At 40.9% G+C, this 16,466-nt stretch overlaps 1 long non-coding RNA gene across 1 annotated transcript in view; it reads left to right on the top strand.

Moving 5' to 3' along the window:
* Window positions 1-16,466, top strand: part of LOC121956616 — a 37,128-nt gene continuing 20,662 nt past the window's right edge. The window contains exons 1-2 of the long non-coding RNA XR_006106709.1: window positions 1-126; window positions 1,745-1,852. This is a non-coding gene — a long non-coding RNA (uncharacterized LOC121956616). The remainder of the gene's footprint in view (window positions 127-1,744; window positions 1,853-16,466) is intronic.

The raw sequence follows: 16,466 nt of genomic DNA on the forward strand, positions 1-16,466 counted from the left end.
GACGCCAAACATCTCTTCAGAGGAGCGAAAGGGAGAACAGAAGTGAAGCTGCTCCTGTGGAGTACAATTACCTCGAAATTGCTGCTTTACCCTCTTGACCTGACGAGGATTTTACCTAAAACTGCTGTGAGTTTCCCCCCCTCTGGCCGTCTTGTTCGCAATCAACACTTGGAGGATTATGATGTGCAGAAGAAATAAATGCTCGGCAACGTCGCCTCATTTTTAAAACCTCACCTCCCCATTCATGAACATCTGTATTTGCTTCAACAAACCCCACACAGCTAATGAGGTGTCCTGGTAGAGAAGTGTAATTTAATTAATCATGAAGACTAAAACCCATTTATTTTATAAAGTGCAGCTGGTTAGAGCAAACAAACCCGCTGGTGGAGAGACACCTGAAAATGATGAATTTTTAGGAAGCAATTTTGTGTTTTAGAGCCTTTTCTCTTTCAAAGTTGATCATCTTTGCCATAATTTTTCTGCATTCAACTGTCAGAAGTTAATGTGATGCTGTTTTCATCTCTTTTGATTGCTGATTGCACAGTCAGAGACAAACTGTTGTGACAGAAACTCAAAATTAGAATATTTTGAAGAGACAGTTCACCCCAAAATCACAAATACGCATTTTTCCTCTTACATGTGGAGCTGTCTATCAGATTGTCTTTAGATTGTTTTAGTGTGAGTTGCAGAGTGTTGGAGAAGCTCAGTGTCTCTTTCCAGAAATCAAGACCCGATTACTCAAAACGATTTACAGATCTTGTTGTGAGCTGTTTCATTTAGGAACTACTTTCTCTGTACTGAACTGCAGCTTCCAGCTGTATCACTACACAGAAGGAAGCGTGGTTATATGGTTATAAGTTCCTCCTTATTTTGTAGAATAAGTATCTATTCGTGATGATGGTGGTGTGGCAATCAGCTGTTGCTGCTGTTTGACGCAGCACTGAAGGACCGTCTCCTTGAGCTGCTCTCCTCCTGCTCCCTCTGCCAGATTAGCAAAATCTAACACAGCTGCAGTGGCTAATATCCAACACTGAGCCATTAAACGATCACAACAAACTCACATTGACGCTGAAATGGTTTGATTTTGTCCTGTTATAGACCTGTTGATAACTATCGGGTAACATTAGCCATGTGATGCAAACAGATAGCCCTGTCACTGCGTGTATGAATCTGTCCCAGGCACACAGCTCTCACGCTTCAGTTTTATGATAAACAGAGAGAGGCTGAGCTAATCAATACACTGCATGCAGCTCTAAAATAAAATTTGATTTGACCAGAAACCATTTGCTAAATTTGCATCAACTGTTGCACCTGAACATTGCAACATCCTGGAGGAATGAGGAGCTATCACTGTCATGAGTAGATGCACACTTCCTTCTGCAAGTTGATACAGCTGGTGGGTGTAGTTCAGTGGAAAAAAAAAATCCTACATGAAACTGCTCACAACAAGGACTGTGAATTATCTTGAGTAACCGGGTCATGATTTCTGGATTAGATGATTTCTTTTTTTGGTGCTTTGAGCACCACAAGCTGAGTGCTATCAAGCTCAATTATACTGGAGAGCCTGCAGACATCTCTGCGGCCAATATCTCCAACACTCTGCACCAAAACTATCTAGATTCATAAAAAGCACCACAGGTGAGAGGAAAAGTATGTATTTATGATTTTGGCGCAACATGCCCCTTTAAGAAACTATAGCTGCTAACAATCAATAATCATGTCTTGTCTGTTGTTTTGATTGTAGTTCAGCCTCCCTCAGTCTGAGGCTATGAGAGGGAGAGAGGAGTCCCAGGCCGCACCATCATGCTACTTCTGAGACGCCGGGATGAGACTTTGGCTGGCAAAACACAAGGTGAGACAATATTGATGCATGAGGCATCTCTACAACTCGAGCTGTTCTTTGTTTGTCCCTGTAGAGAACCGCCGAAACACCCCGTCTTATCTCACCGTTGAGTGTTTGTGCGTCTGCAGCTTCCCTGAGCGTGCGCCTCTCCTGCAGCTCAGTGATGGATGGTCTGAAACTTCTAAAGGCCTTTTTTTGCTTTGTATCTCACGCCAGGTTTGCTTGAGGGTCAGGATAATGGTTCAAGGTGGAGCGTACAGATGAGTGGTTTAATCCTGGGTTTTTAGCACAGTGTGCACTTTGATCAGCGGCATGCGTCAGCGCGTGGACGTTCAACCCCGACCCGAACCCCTATCGACTATCGGCTTAATTTGCATGGCTCTACAGGCATTGATCAGGCAATTAAAGGATTTGTTGAGTGAGATTTCTGTGTCAGGGGCGTGTGACCGTTTGTGTCCATGCTCCGTATGAAGGACAGAGTTTTGTGTGATAAGATAAAAGAAGACATAATTCTTTCTCTGTCCCAGGACCACATTACGCAGAGCAAATGTATTTGCCACAAGGGTCCGCGAGAGGCCATTATCATATCAGCACATTCCATCGTTTTCTCATATATTCATCTCCTCGCTCCTCGGTGCTTTGCTTTTTTTTCTCTTTTAATTGCTCTTAAGTTCCATCACCTTTCTTCCTCTCCCTCCCGCCCTCTCTTTTCTTCTCTTCCAATGCACTATTAATCAGCCGTGACGTTTAGGAGCCTCGCCGCAGAGGAGCAAGACTGAGAAACTAAATTTCTTCTTTTTTTTTCCGTTGATGGGAGGCACTGGTTGTTGTGGGGGCGATGGACTGTGCACACTGTGTGAGCACACTACAAATGCTGCCATTACGCAGTCACTCCTATTACTCTGAGCCGCAGCCTGAGCCAGCAGCAGAGCGACAGTGCAGCCTCGTAATGAAGTGCCTCGGCTCTCCGCCGTTAGCTGAAAGTCACACAGCTGCCTCTTCCAACGCTGACGCTGCACATTGCCTACTATCGCCTTACGTCATAAAGCATTACCATATAGATGAATTAACAGTGGTGGTGAATCTCATTAACAGAACCATCTCTGAAATGATTCCACACCGGGTTCGTATGGTCATGAAAAACCTGGAAAAGTCATGACGTTTGCACATAGCAATTTCCAGGCCCAGAAAAGTTTTGGAATACTAAATATACCCTGAAAGCTTTGGAAAAGGCATGGAATTCTGTTTCACAAACCTGTATAATGCACATGATGTGTTCAAGAACCATCAGGAATGTGAAAATCCAATGATAATTTCTGTCTTAACAGTTTCTGGCTGTGATAATTGGTGTAATTTTTTTTAAAAGAAAACACGTCTTCCAAACTCATTGGAAAATTACTAAAATTTCATTAAGAAAAAAAATGCCAAAAAAATGTTAAAGAAAAGATGGAAAATTTAAAGAAAAAACCCCACCAAAATGTTTTGTTGAAAAATGTGTTTCTTTAAAGAGCTCCAGAATGTTAAAAGGAAAAAGCTCAAAATAAATAAATAAAAAAATCGACAATTTATTCTTTAAAAAAACTATTTCTTTCTTTAAAAATTGACAGTAAAATAATTTGTAATGAGAAAAAAAATCAACTGTTTTTCTTGAAAGAGCTCCAGAATTTCTAAAGAAAAAAAGCTCAAATAAATAAATAAAAGCTTAAATAAATAAATAAAAATCAACAATTTTGTCCTTTAAAAATCTATTTCTTTCTTTAAAAATTGGCAGTAACATAATAGTCCCTCCCCAGTGCTTAGGAAAAGATTTGACATGCCTCTGGACCCCCTCTTCTCTCTCATAAATAACAAAAAGGCATATAAGAACTCTGCTTATACTTACAGTTACAAAATTTTCAGTCTGTTTGGCCTATTATTCAAGTCCAGCACACCTCCCGCTCTTACATAAGCTGTTCAGAGAACGCACCGGTTGGAATAATGCTTCAAATGAGCACATATTAGAATAATAATGCCTCATGAGTTTTTTAAAAGCTTTATCTCCAGCCCTTGTGTACCTAACCTAAATGGGATTCTGGCCCCTCATTATATCACCACCACTCAGTGCCATTAATTAAGTGCAGCCTGGCTCATTTTTCAGTCAAATCCAATTAACAACATTTAGACCCTGGGAGCCCACGTCATCACTCACATCCAGTGCACAAGCAGAGAATACTATATCCAGGCTGCAATCTTGAAATAAAGTATGAAGTATTTTCGGATCACCTTTCCTCCTCCCCTACAGAATGTAATTAACAGCAGATTTCTGTATCGAAGCGTAACAGTGAGATAAATGAGCTCCTCCTGGGTATATCTGTCTTCCTCCTATAGTGTTTTTTGAGAGTCTGGTGCTGTTCTGCTGAATCGGCCAGTATGTTTATGTGCTTATTTTGGGAGAATATTTATAACTGACATCTATGTTCTTTTCATGCCTTTTTTTCAATGGAAAGAGGAAGTTTTTTATGCCTCCGTGGTGGCGATAGCTGAGGCTGGAGGCATAATGTTTTGGGTTTGTCCATCGGCCTGTCCTTAAGTACAACCTCCTGGGCCATTCTTGTAAATGCAATATCTAAAGAATGCCATGAGGGAATTTTGTCAAATTTGGCACAAACATTCAAGTAGATTTAAGGATGAACTGATTAGATTTTGGTAATCATAGGTCAAATGTCAAGGTCACTGTGACCTTGACTGTGTCATTCTTGTGAAAACTATATCTCAAGAATGCCTTAAAGGGATTTTTTTTTCATTTTTGGCACAAACGTCAGAGTGGATTCAATGATGAACTTATTAGATTTTGGTGGTCATAGGTCAAGGTCACTGTGTGGTCTGTCTCTCTTGTGAACACGATATCTCTAGAACACCTAGAGGGAAATTCTTGAAATTGGGCACAAACATCCACTTTGACCCAAGAATCCATATGCTCAAATTTCACACATTTTTAATAGGATATGATGATGAAGTTCAGACATATTACATCCAAAAGGTCAAAGGTCAACTGCAACATCATAATGTTCTGCAAAAACACTTCTCTGGCTGTTATTGAACACAATAACTCAGAAACAGGAGGGAAGATACTGAATCGGTGACACTGATCTTAAAACCGCTGATTGTATAGATCTTCCGTGTTGCCGGAGGGAAGATGCGTGTGAAGCATCCGTGTTTTTACAGACATGGATGTAAATTTGTAAATGTAACCTGACTGGTGCCGGTAATTCTGATTTTTTGAGTTTGTGGAAAGAGGACGTTTTTTTCCTCGACTGTGTATTTCTTAAATTAGAGCAAATTCAAGAGCCGGGGAGTAAGGATGCTTTTGATGGGAAAAAAAAGGACAGGAGAAAATAAACAAGTGTGTTTTTAGTTTCCGGGGAGAGGATAGAAAGAGTTCAACTGTGTGTTTTCTCAGGAAGACAATGACTTGTGATGAGCCTGTGCTGCTGTCTATTCTGTTTTGTCACCACATGCAAAAATTACACAACAGTGTGTGAGCATATCTCATTAATTCAGTAACTCAGTCTTACTCAAAGAAACTTTTCAGGCACGGCAAACTCGCCCCGGCACGTTCCTCTTTGTAATGAATTACAATCAGATTGTTACACCTAGGCTTCACTGATGTCCTATTATCTTGTAATTGAATAAACTTGTAAGGTACAGCAGCGGGGTGAGTGTAAGTCTCCGGTGGGTTATTTATCTCTGAGTAACGCCGTCATTAAATATTAATTGAATTGAGGCTGTTAAGATCACGTGTCTTTTAGCCTGACCTGAAAACACAGCTAAGATCTGTGCGGTGGCATTGATTGGGTTGCAAAACAGCAGATCAATACGGCTTCACTCATCCTCGTCTCACAGCAGAGGAGCAGCAACATAAGTCACCTGGAAAACGGCCTGCAGATCTAGTCATTAGCTGAGCGCTGCACTTCCAACATTTGCTTTGGTGGCATCTGTTATTTTCTGGCAGGGCCTCAGATGCTGCTGTGAGGAGGCTTCAGGTGCCGTCTCTGTTTGTGCTCCAGTTGTTGGGTAGATCTAATGCTGGGACCGTTTGTCGATCAATGGGATTTTAACCGTTTATATCAAGTCCTTTACCATTAAAAATTGTCAGCATATAATGCTTCCAGCTGCTCAAATGAGATGCTTTGCGGCTTTTTTTTCTCCTTTATGTCAATGCAAAGTGAATGTAAACTGTTGGATTAACAAAACAAGTAATTTAAAGGCGGAATTTGTGATGGCCATATTTTTAGGGAGCAGGAAGAACAATGTTACGATCGCTGTGGGTCTGCGGGATCCAAATCTGTCTCTCTACCGGCCGCCCTCTCTTTCTGTGTCTGTCAGAAGTCAGTTTCATAAAGCTCTGCCCGTTCTGTCAAATATGATAAAAGAAGTAACAATATTCATTTCTGGTGTGTTATTTACCTGAATACATACTACTGCTACTACTACCACCACTACTGCCAAAACAAGTAGTATTACCACTGCTACTACTGCTACTACTACTATTACTTTTACTGCTAATACTACTGCTACTACTACTATTACTTTTACTGCTACTACTATTAATACTACCACTATTGCTGCTACTACTACTAGTACTACTACCACCATCACTACTACTGCTACTACTAGTGCTATAACTACTGCTACTACTACTACCACTACCACTACTACTACTAGTGGTACTACTAGTGCTACCACTACTGCTACTGCTACTGCTACTGCTACAACTACTACTACTACTTCTACTACTACTTCTACTAGTGCTACTACTAACAACTACTTCTACTACTATTTCTATTGCTACTATTGCTGCTATTACTTCTGCTAGTGCTACTACTACTAATACCAATACTGATAAAAATAAACTTCATTTGTATAGCACCTTGCAGACAAAAATGCAGCACAAAGCCAACACAAAAGGGATTAATAGTACCATTTAGGACTCCACTGCGGGATACAACTTGACCTGTTATATTTGTTTACATTTTGGGCATAAAAAGTATGCCGAATTAAGTACTATCACTTCCTGTTTACAATGTACCCATGGATGTACAGACAACTATCACTGAGTGACTTTGATACTGAAGAAAACTTAAAAACGTGATGTTTCCCGGGCACGTTCTGGAATTATAACAAATGTCTTTCAGTTTTATGGACGTTTATGTGCTTGTATGGGTTGTGATAATGTTGTCCTCGGAAAGCGTTAGTCACACCGAGTCTAAAAATAGGCATAACATGTCTGTGTGTTTAGAGTTATGACTCCAAGAAGGAGTGTTTTTTTAATGCAAACTGTGAGCCAAATCCGCTTGTTAAACTACCTCCTTCCTTCTCATTCACCTCACGCAGTATCTTTGCCCCACGTCTCGCTCCACACCTCCCCTTCAGCTCAGCTAGAAAACCTCTGGACTATTCAAATAATGGATTCGTTGTGCAAATACAGATTAATCACTTGTGAAAATAACTGTTATTTGCAGCCCTAGATAGATTAGTGTATTTTTTTGTCTGTGTCTATATATATATATATATATATATATACATATATATATATATAATGTATATGGGTGCATGCATTTCATTGTTGTTTCTTTATATACACTAAATCCACATATCTGCACAGCACTCCAGTAAAAGCTCGCACAGGTATGTGAGCAGCTGTCTGGAAGAGCAGCTCTGCGCTTCAGCTGACTTGTTGTTTTTCTGGCCTCACCTAGAGGTTGTGTTGTTGAAGCGGGTGAATGATTTGTTTTAGTGTGTGTGTGTGTGTGTGTGTGTGTGTGTGTGTGTGTGTGTGTGTGTGTGTGTGTGTGTGTGTGTGTATTCGCCACAGGTCAGCATCTTTACGCTGCAACGACTGACAGGAAACATTTGTGCTCATGCCTAGAGGACTAACAATGCAGTGAGTGTCAGAGGGGCTTTGCTCTATAGCTGAGAGAAAGGATGATTGTAGCTGAATAGTAAACCAAACATATTTTTTATTCGTATAGTCGCAGTACAGCAGCGATACTCAGCACGCTATGCTTGGGGCCAATTTTGCAAAATTACAGGAGGCCAAGGGCCAGTCGCAGCAGCCCCATACGTGTGTGTAGGACTTTAGGACAATTGTAGGATTTAAGGACATTTGTATAGAATTTCAGGCATTTGTCGGATTTTTTGACATTTGTAGGATTGAGGATGTTTTTTTTTTTAAGGATTTTAGGACATTAGAGACATAGCTAGGACCTCTGTCTGGGGTGCGGGGGATCCTTCACTGGCACTTTATTGATAAACAAACCCCTATTTTAGGACCTTGCTAAGATTGTAGCATATCTCTAGGATTTTAGGATGTTTCTTGGATTTTAAAACACTGCTCAGATTGAGGGATGTTTCAAGGATTTTAGGATATTTCTTGGATTTTAGCACATTTCTAGGTTTTACAGATGTTTCATGGGATTATAGGACATTTCTAGGATTTTAGGACATTAAGGGTTTAGCAAGGACTTCTGTTGGGGGTGCGTGGATCCTCTACTGACACTTTTTTTTGATAAACAAGCTCTATTTGTATGCTGTGTTATGCACTCTGACACCTTATGTATACTAAAAGTGCAAAAACTTTATTTTTATTGTGAATAAGAAAATGATTGGTGGTGCCCCTTGCAACCTATTTGGGCCCTGCTTTGGCTCGCGGGCCATAAATTTGGTATCGCTGCAGTACAGCTTAAAGGCAGTGAGACAGCGAAATCTAGTCAATGCTACTGTCACTGTAAAAACGTGTGATATTGTGTTATTTGGTAAAAGCACAGACTTTTACATAACTTCCAGGAGCTTGGAGTTGTCTTCTTTGATTTAAGGGCAGCTCCTCTGATCCAGCTTTAATTTGGAATAATAACACCTGTGTCATAGTAATGTGATAAATGCTTTACTTGAAGAATTTGATCAATGTCTTGTTGTGCAGAAGCCGCAACTAAGTAATGCCGTTTAAACTTCTTTTTCTTTCATCTCCGCTCCATAAGCTACGTTTTTCTTCCCATTATGAAGGCTGCGCGCCGGACAATAAATCAGTCTATACCAGAGAAGGGATTACTTTCCCCCCGATACGGCCTTCTACCAGGAGCAAAACACGCCCCCCCGCTGCTCTGAGATTGGATGGCGGTGCATCATCAGCCGAGCCGTGCACACACACACACACACACACACACACACACACACACACACACACACACACACACACACACACACAAAAGAATCTTTAAAAGCCTGTTTTGTGATGATGCTCAGATGAAATGGTCAAGCATGGGCAGTGACCCTCGACCATCCCTGAGTGCGCTCAGGACACAAGGCAGCGTCTCGTGGCCCTGCTGCTGTTGAAATGTCATAACTAATGCTCACCTCGCTTCAGTCGCCGCAGCAAGGCGAAGCGTGCTCTGCCCTCCCCGCCACCTCTCAGCGGTGGTCTGTCCCAAAGCCTCCTGCAGCCTTTTGCTGTGCCTCTGTTTGCCAGTAGATAATATTAAGAGTTATTGATTGCGTTGTGTTAAGGAAAAATGCCCGCCAGGAGTTTAGCAGAAGAACTCCCAATGGGAAGCTAATGCCTCTCTGAGGGACCTCGTCCACATACTGTCAGAATCTGTGATGTGTGGCAACCAGGCTGCAGAGAGAGGGAGGGAAACAGAGAAAGAGAGGGGTGGTGGAGGGACAGAATGGGTTGTATGTGCCAATGTGTTTCATATAGGACAGGACGATGCTGTAATGCCTCCAACCAGGCAGACAGACAAAGGGAACAGAGGGGAGATTGCAATGTGAGCTATTGTGAGAGATACAAACATAATAGGTTTGTCAAAGTGCGCCTGATTAAACTCAACGCACCTGGAGATGATGCAGCTCTCACGCAGCCGTTTAACCTCTTCTGTGTGTTCAGTCGATTGTTCCCGTTTGCATCTCGCATCGATTTCCGAAAGCGAGAAGTGGAGTTTTGAGAAGTATTGAAAACGCTGTAAGTGCTGCGACTGTTCAATTGTGAAAACTCCCGACAAACATCGACCGGAGATTTCGTCCTCATGGATTAATTGTGGATCGATGTCCTCACACACTGTAACTTGTGTCAGTGATGGAAAAAATAAAGATCAGTCTTACAGCTCAAGTTTGGCACTGCATCAGTTGTTTTCATGATATCTTAGTCATCGCTGGAGGGATCTTGATAAAACTTGGGGCAAAGATACTTTTCAATCGCATAAAGTAGTTGAGCGACAGTTGGAGGTCAAGTTAAGTATGGATATAGGACTGTGTGGTTTCAGGCAACAGTGTGTTCCCTGTTGACTTATTTGATTGATTTACAAATATTTTCCAGTGTTTTCAGTATTACGGTCTTGCTTTAAGAAATTTGAAACGTCACAGTTATGCATTTCGCATAACCAGAAGACACTGAGAAGTGCAAGTTCATCGAAAATTATCTATTTCGCAGTAAAGACTGAGATATCATGAAAACAACTGATGCAGTGCCACCTTCATTTCTTCAGCGGCGTAAAAGGTTAAACCAGTCTAATAAGGTTTATGATCTAAAGGAAGGCCATATAAAAAGTTATGTTTTGAGCTTTTCTTAAATATGCTCACATATGTAACCAAAACATTTGAAAGTGAGGCTACACTACACACCTGTTGCTTCTGGTGGCATGCTATGCAACTAAATGCCTCGATTCACATGTTGTGTCTGGAATTAAGTAGAAAAAAAAGTATCAAATGAAGTTCTTTTTCCCCAAGTGTACTGGTAGTGATACTGGTGACACTGGTTTTGTAAAATGAGGCCTTATTTTAGGTCTTCTGTCTGAACAATGACCGTAGCTGACCCGGTTTCCTTATCGAGGTACGGCACAGGAAAGCCGCCCAGCTAGACGAAACATCTTTTAACCTTTTAAACGTGCTCAACACTTTGGACGCTTTGTTTCTGCAGCACTGTCAGAGGCGCGCTCTTTGCGGTATTGTACACAAACAGAATAACAAGGGGATCAGTGCATGCTTGTTTCTAATACGGTTGGTATCTCATGACAACAGCTCGCCAATTAATTTAGTGTGAGCAGAGACGGGGTGGCGGGGGGTGACGGGTGCAGTTAGGGAAAGATGAGAACAGAAAGAGCAATAACAGGGGTGTTGGTTAGGGTACAAGAGTCCTTTTGGGGGGTCGAGTCCCGGGTGTAAGTGATTGTGTGTTTGTGTGTGTGTGTTTTTGAATGTGTGGCTGGGTGTAAATAACGCCAGTGCTGGGTGTTAAATTAAGCTTCGGCCCGAGAATGTGCCACCTCGAAAGATAAGACAATTAGAGCATGCTCACACAGCCAGACCCTGATGGCACCCTCATTAAGGATGTGTGTGTGTGTGTGTGTGGAAGAAAGAGAGAGAGAGAGAGAGTGTGTGAGAGATTAGGGCTGAGTACTTTCAGATTCTTTTATTGAGCACTTGATGATCAATGACTTCCTAGGCTCACTATTGGGGCAGAGCCACACTGGGGGGGGGGGGGGGGGTGGGGGGGCTATGTGGCAGCTATGTGCCCTGTTTTTCTAATCCATTTGAGATAATAAAATGCCTAAAAATCTGTACATAATTTGGGGGAAACATGATCAGAAAAAATCCATCCGTAGAGCCTACATCCTGTTTTGTGTTTAATTGTTCTCCAACGTATGCTGAGAATGACAATTTTTTACTTCTGCCACCTAAAACGATGTGAAAATAGTTTGATGTCACTAAGTGACATAAAATAGGAAGTGTAGGAATCTATCCTAAATGGCATAAGTTATCTTTAAACCTGTTTTTCCCCTTCTATGCTGTAGTAGAGTTCACAGAATGACTCCAGGATAGTACATTTAGCTGGCAAATCTGCTACATTTGAATCCATGCCATAATAATCTGGACAGCTCTAACTGCAAATCAAGGATCCCCATAAATGACAAGTGAGGCCACGTCTCGATGAGAACAGCCTGCATTCATGTGATAACATTGTGAATATTCCTGGTGTGCACAGATCTACAAAAACAACAGAAAATGCTGTTCTATGCATGCAAGGACAGAAGTTGGTGGAGTAACTTTGTAATGACACACCATAGAAGAACAGCGCGAGAAGTACGGCTGCAACATCACCGTTCTCACAGGATCCGTGCACTGCCAGTTTACACAGCGACAGAAGGGGTTTTCAAAAAAATTACACTCTGGCCCCCAAAATACTGCGTGTGGACAAAAGGCCAAACCGCAACAAAAGTTTAAAATGTAAGAACCGTGTAAACGGTCCCTAAGTCTGGTCATCATATTAGACCAACAGGACATTAACTCAAATTTCTTCAGGGATCGCATGGTAGAATAAACATTAATTTATAGCCCTATGAAATCGGTTTTAATTTTTTTCCAGCTTCAGTTGAACTTTTTCCCTCCGTGTTCGACCACAGAGATTTGAGTGACCGCGAACTTGATGCAGAATCATCCAATGCTGCCTTTAAAATGATGGGATTTGACCTGGCTTGGCTGACCGAGTCTTTACATTATTATTTAGATGACACAAAGTCAAAGGTATTTTTAAAACATAAAAAAGATTCAGAACTTTTTATAAAACAATCACGGCTGAAGCCCCTGAAGCCACCCACTCCTCCGTCTCTGTTCGCCAAAGTCTTGAAACCATGTTGATTTGACCGAACCAGACAGTGCATGAAGGCCTTTAAAAAAAAAACAACAGAATCCACATAAGCGTACATATTTTATTTTCTCATTGCAAAGAGATAACAAGCACAGCAGACCCGAGAGAGACCTGTAAAATGTTGCAAATACATAATATGCACGTCGGCCTGCCAGGTCACCGAGATGCTCCATTAAACATATAGCTAAGAGTATAATAAGAGTCAGTGGAGGGTAGAGAGGCAATCAGCCTTAAAATGTCCCGCCTAGTGGGTCTATAGGACGAATACAGTCCATATTAATTCTCAGAACTAAGCGCTCAGCCAAAGATTCAAGCTGTTTGGACTCGTAAGGCTTTCACACGTTATAATTGTAACCATAAATCCTTCAAGGGATTTATCTTTGCCGTACAGTGAGTATTATGTGGCACAGTTTGGATCATAATGTGGATACTGGTTGCAGTTATGGGGGTGATGATTGACAAGTCCCATCCTAAAACTATGTATGGAGGAAGATACATTAGGCAAGAGCTCGGGGTGACAAATATATATGTGGCTAAAAATAGGCCAAAAAACTGCCACCTCCACATTCTTACTGTATGCAAATTTAACTTTTTTAGTGCATTTCAAGATGTTCGCAGCACTTAGTAAATGTTATAGATACTGCAACGTGTTAACAGCAGCTGTAAAGTCTCATATATGAGCCAATGGTCAAATATGGTAAAATCGCACTTTTCCACTGGGAAAGGGCGAGCGCTGTTTTGACACCAGGATGATAATATATATTTCATTTTAAGTCCACTGGAATTATATTATCTGTCAAGACAAAATTGCCCCCTGACATTATCTGTAACTGCTGCCCAAGTGTCTGATATCTATTATGGAGCAGGGAAACCCTCGGGGTGACATAAGATACTGTCTCCTTGGTTGCAAAGTGCAGCGTTAGCCCTCATCTACGCACCATGTTCTCCAGTCAGTGTGTGTGTGTGTGTGTGTGTGTGTGTGTGTGTGTGTGTGTGTGTTTGCATACTGTAATGGAGAAAGAGTGAGAAAAGGGAAAAGACAACATGCAATTGACAGTATGTACATTATAGTGCAGAGGGTAAGACTTACAGGTAACCCCCCCCCCCCCAAACAATTATTTTCATTAATAATCAATTAATCAATTAGTTCATAAAATGTGTAAAATGCTTGTCAGAAGTTCACAGAACCCAAAATGATGTTTTCAAATAGCTTCTTTTGTCCAAAAGCGAAAGACTCTTCATTTACTATGTATTAACTCTTCATTTACTTACTATTTACGTTATCTGTAACTTTAGTGATATGCAGCTTTGCAGTGCAATGCAACAACCTTTTAAACAAACTTTCCAGCGGACTGTGGTTTGTGCAAGATCTGACGCTGCAAAACCAAAGCAGTTCCAGATGACTGATGAGACTGAACCTTTTTTGGGAATGCACTGGTCATGGTGTCGTGTGAGGGGGGTGGGCGCAGTGAACTATGGAAACCCAAAGAGGAAGCGGAAGAGGAAGTTTAAGAGAAAATCTAGGTTTTCATTTTTCCTAAACCACAAATTTGCATTAATAGATAAGATTTATCACTCAGCCCTCAGTATTACAATGATTTTTTCATCCATGTATTGGTAGTGAAAATTCAGTGTCAGAGTGTGGACCATGGGATTTTTTATTTTTTTAAAATAATTCTGCCATCCGCTGACAGCGAAAGAAGCCAATTTGAAAATGATCAAACAATAAATTAGAAAAGATTCTATCTGATTATATATCAGCATGATTGTCACGTACTGGCTCCTCTGTCCCTGTTTGACTGCGTCTTTCTCTAAGTGTGTGTCTTTTGTGATAAATCAGTTGTGTAATTGAAGAGGCGGTATGGATATGCTCGAATGGTTAATGTTGAGAGACAGAGTCTGCATGTTCATTACTTAACACTGAAGCCTTGTGCGCCTTCTACATAAATGGATTATTTCATAGTATGTGTATGCATCATTCAAATTGATGCAGCCTTCTCCAATGTGCGTGTGTGTGTGTGATAGAGAGTATGAGGTGGGTCAGTGCGCATGTCAGTGCATGTTTATGTGTTTGTGAGTGTGTGTGTGTACTCTCATTGTGGTTTCTGTCGTGATTGCGAGTGAGCCAGACCTTAAAAAATCAATCATCGAGAGTGACGAAGAACGAGAGAGCACAGAAGGAAGCAAAAACACATGCACAGATGCACACACACACACACACACACACACACACACACGGAGCGAAGTCCTAGAACACTGCAGTGAGAATAAACGCAGGCACGAGGAGAGTCGAGACACTCTGTGCTTTTCTGCTTTCACTTCAGTGCAGAATGAGCTCTTACTCTCCACTTATCTCACTCCTGTAATCACTCTCTTTCTGTTTCTTTTCCCTGCTCTCCACTATTTCACTCTCTGCATCATCATTCTCATCTAATGCGCCCCTCTCTCTCTTCTTCTGCACCCTCTTTCCTGTCATCCTCTCTCTGCATTTATCTCACCCCTCTCTCTCTCTTTCTCTCACACAGTTTTTTAATTAAAATCTTTCTGTATCAAGGGATTCTGTTATGGTGGTGATTTAAATGGAGGGGCTGACATAAACTTAACATTACTGTCAGACCAAAGCAAATTCCATCAGCCATGCTTAAATTTGCAGCGCTGGCTATTTTCCAAAAGGCTTCTCATTCTAGAGCCAATATCTATACTGCCACCTATCTATCATCTTTTTTTTTCTATCTGCTCTTGACCTGTGCTATTTTTTTTTTTTTTATTTTCAGAGTGTCAGGTCAGAGGCATGCATCAGTAAGTGTATGTCATGTATATGCAGGTGTGTAGTGAGGGTAATAGTGGGATTAAATGCTCAAAAATCCTAAATATCTGGAATATTTCCTTCAATTCGTTTAAAATTATTCCAATTAGAGCTTCCTACGTACCTGTTTACACAGATGCCAAATTAAGTGATCTGATAAGAGTGTGTTTACATTAAACCAAAAATAAGGCAATAATTGGTATTAGAATATCGTAAATCACTCTTTCAAAAATCTGAAAAAATGCAAATAAAAGGGAAAGTAGGATTTTCTGATTCATGTTTTTTCTGATGTAATTTAACATTTAAAAAAATTGGTGATCTCTATTTAAAAAAATAATTTACCGAATGCCTTTTGCATAACTAGAAGACAGTGAGAGGTCCAAATTTAGCAAACATTGTCTGAATAACCAAGATTTTGCAGTATTGAATCTTGAAATGCATAAGACAAAAAAATCCATAAGAAAACTTGCCAACAAACGCTAGGTATGTTCTGTACTGTTTTACCCTCGTCTCTGTCACACAACATTTGGGCAAGATGTGCGGGATCAGATAAAGTGTTTAAATTGTAATTTGGCACCAATATATTATTAAATTCATATAGTCTCTTTTTAAAATAAACGTACCTAGGTAAAAAAACTGCTCTGAGGTTCACTTCCTTCGGTTTGGTAAACAGAAGCTCATCATGAGGTTTAGAAAAAGCATCATGATTTGAGTTAAAATAATATATATACATTTTTTACTAAAGTAATGTTTCCTTAAACAACTGGATTGACTTTAGGTTTCACGGACACAAACAGCAGTCTCTCAGATGAAAGTCCGGAGTTTGTTTGACACGTCCATCTTCCCTCTGCCCCATGTGTTTTTTTTTCTTGCTCTTTATACTTATGACAGTTGCTGGGATTGTCAAAAAATGCCGCCGCCTGGTGCATCTCATAGTTTCACCAAAGGGTGCCTCTGTGACTCGGTATCTGACACCGAGGGCCGCCGACAAAGTGTCTGTATTTGGTGGATTTTGCTTTTCTGTACCGCAATACTTTTTAGCCAACTTATACGCTGATACTGAAATCAACCTACTACACCAGCATTGTCGATATGCATCCGTCAGGCTCCAGCGCAGACAGACCTGCACATATGCTCGC

Source organism: Plectropomus leopardus, chromosome 17, assembly GCF_008729295.1.
Source record: "Plectropomus leopardus isolate mb chromosome 17, YSFRI_Pleo_2.0, whole genome shotgun sequence".
In the NCBI taxonomy this organism is placed as follows: domain Eukaryota; kingdom Metazoa; phylum Chordata; class Actinopteri; order Perciformes; family Serranidae; genus Plectropomus; species Plectropomus leopardus.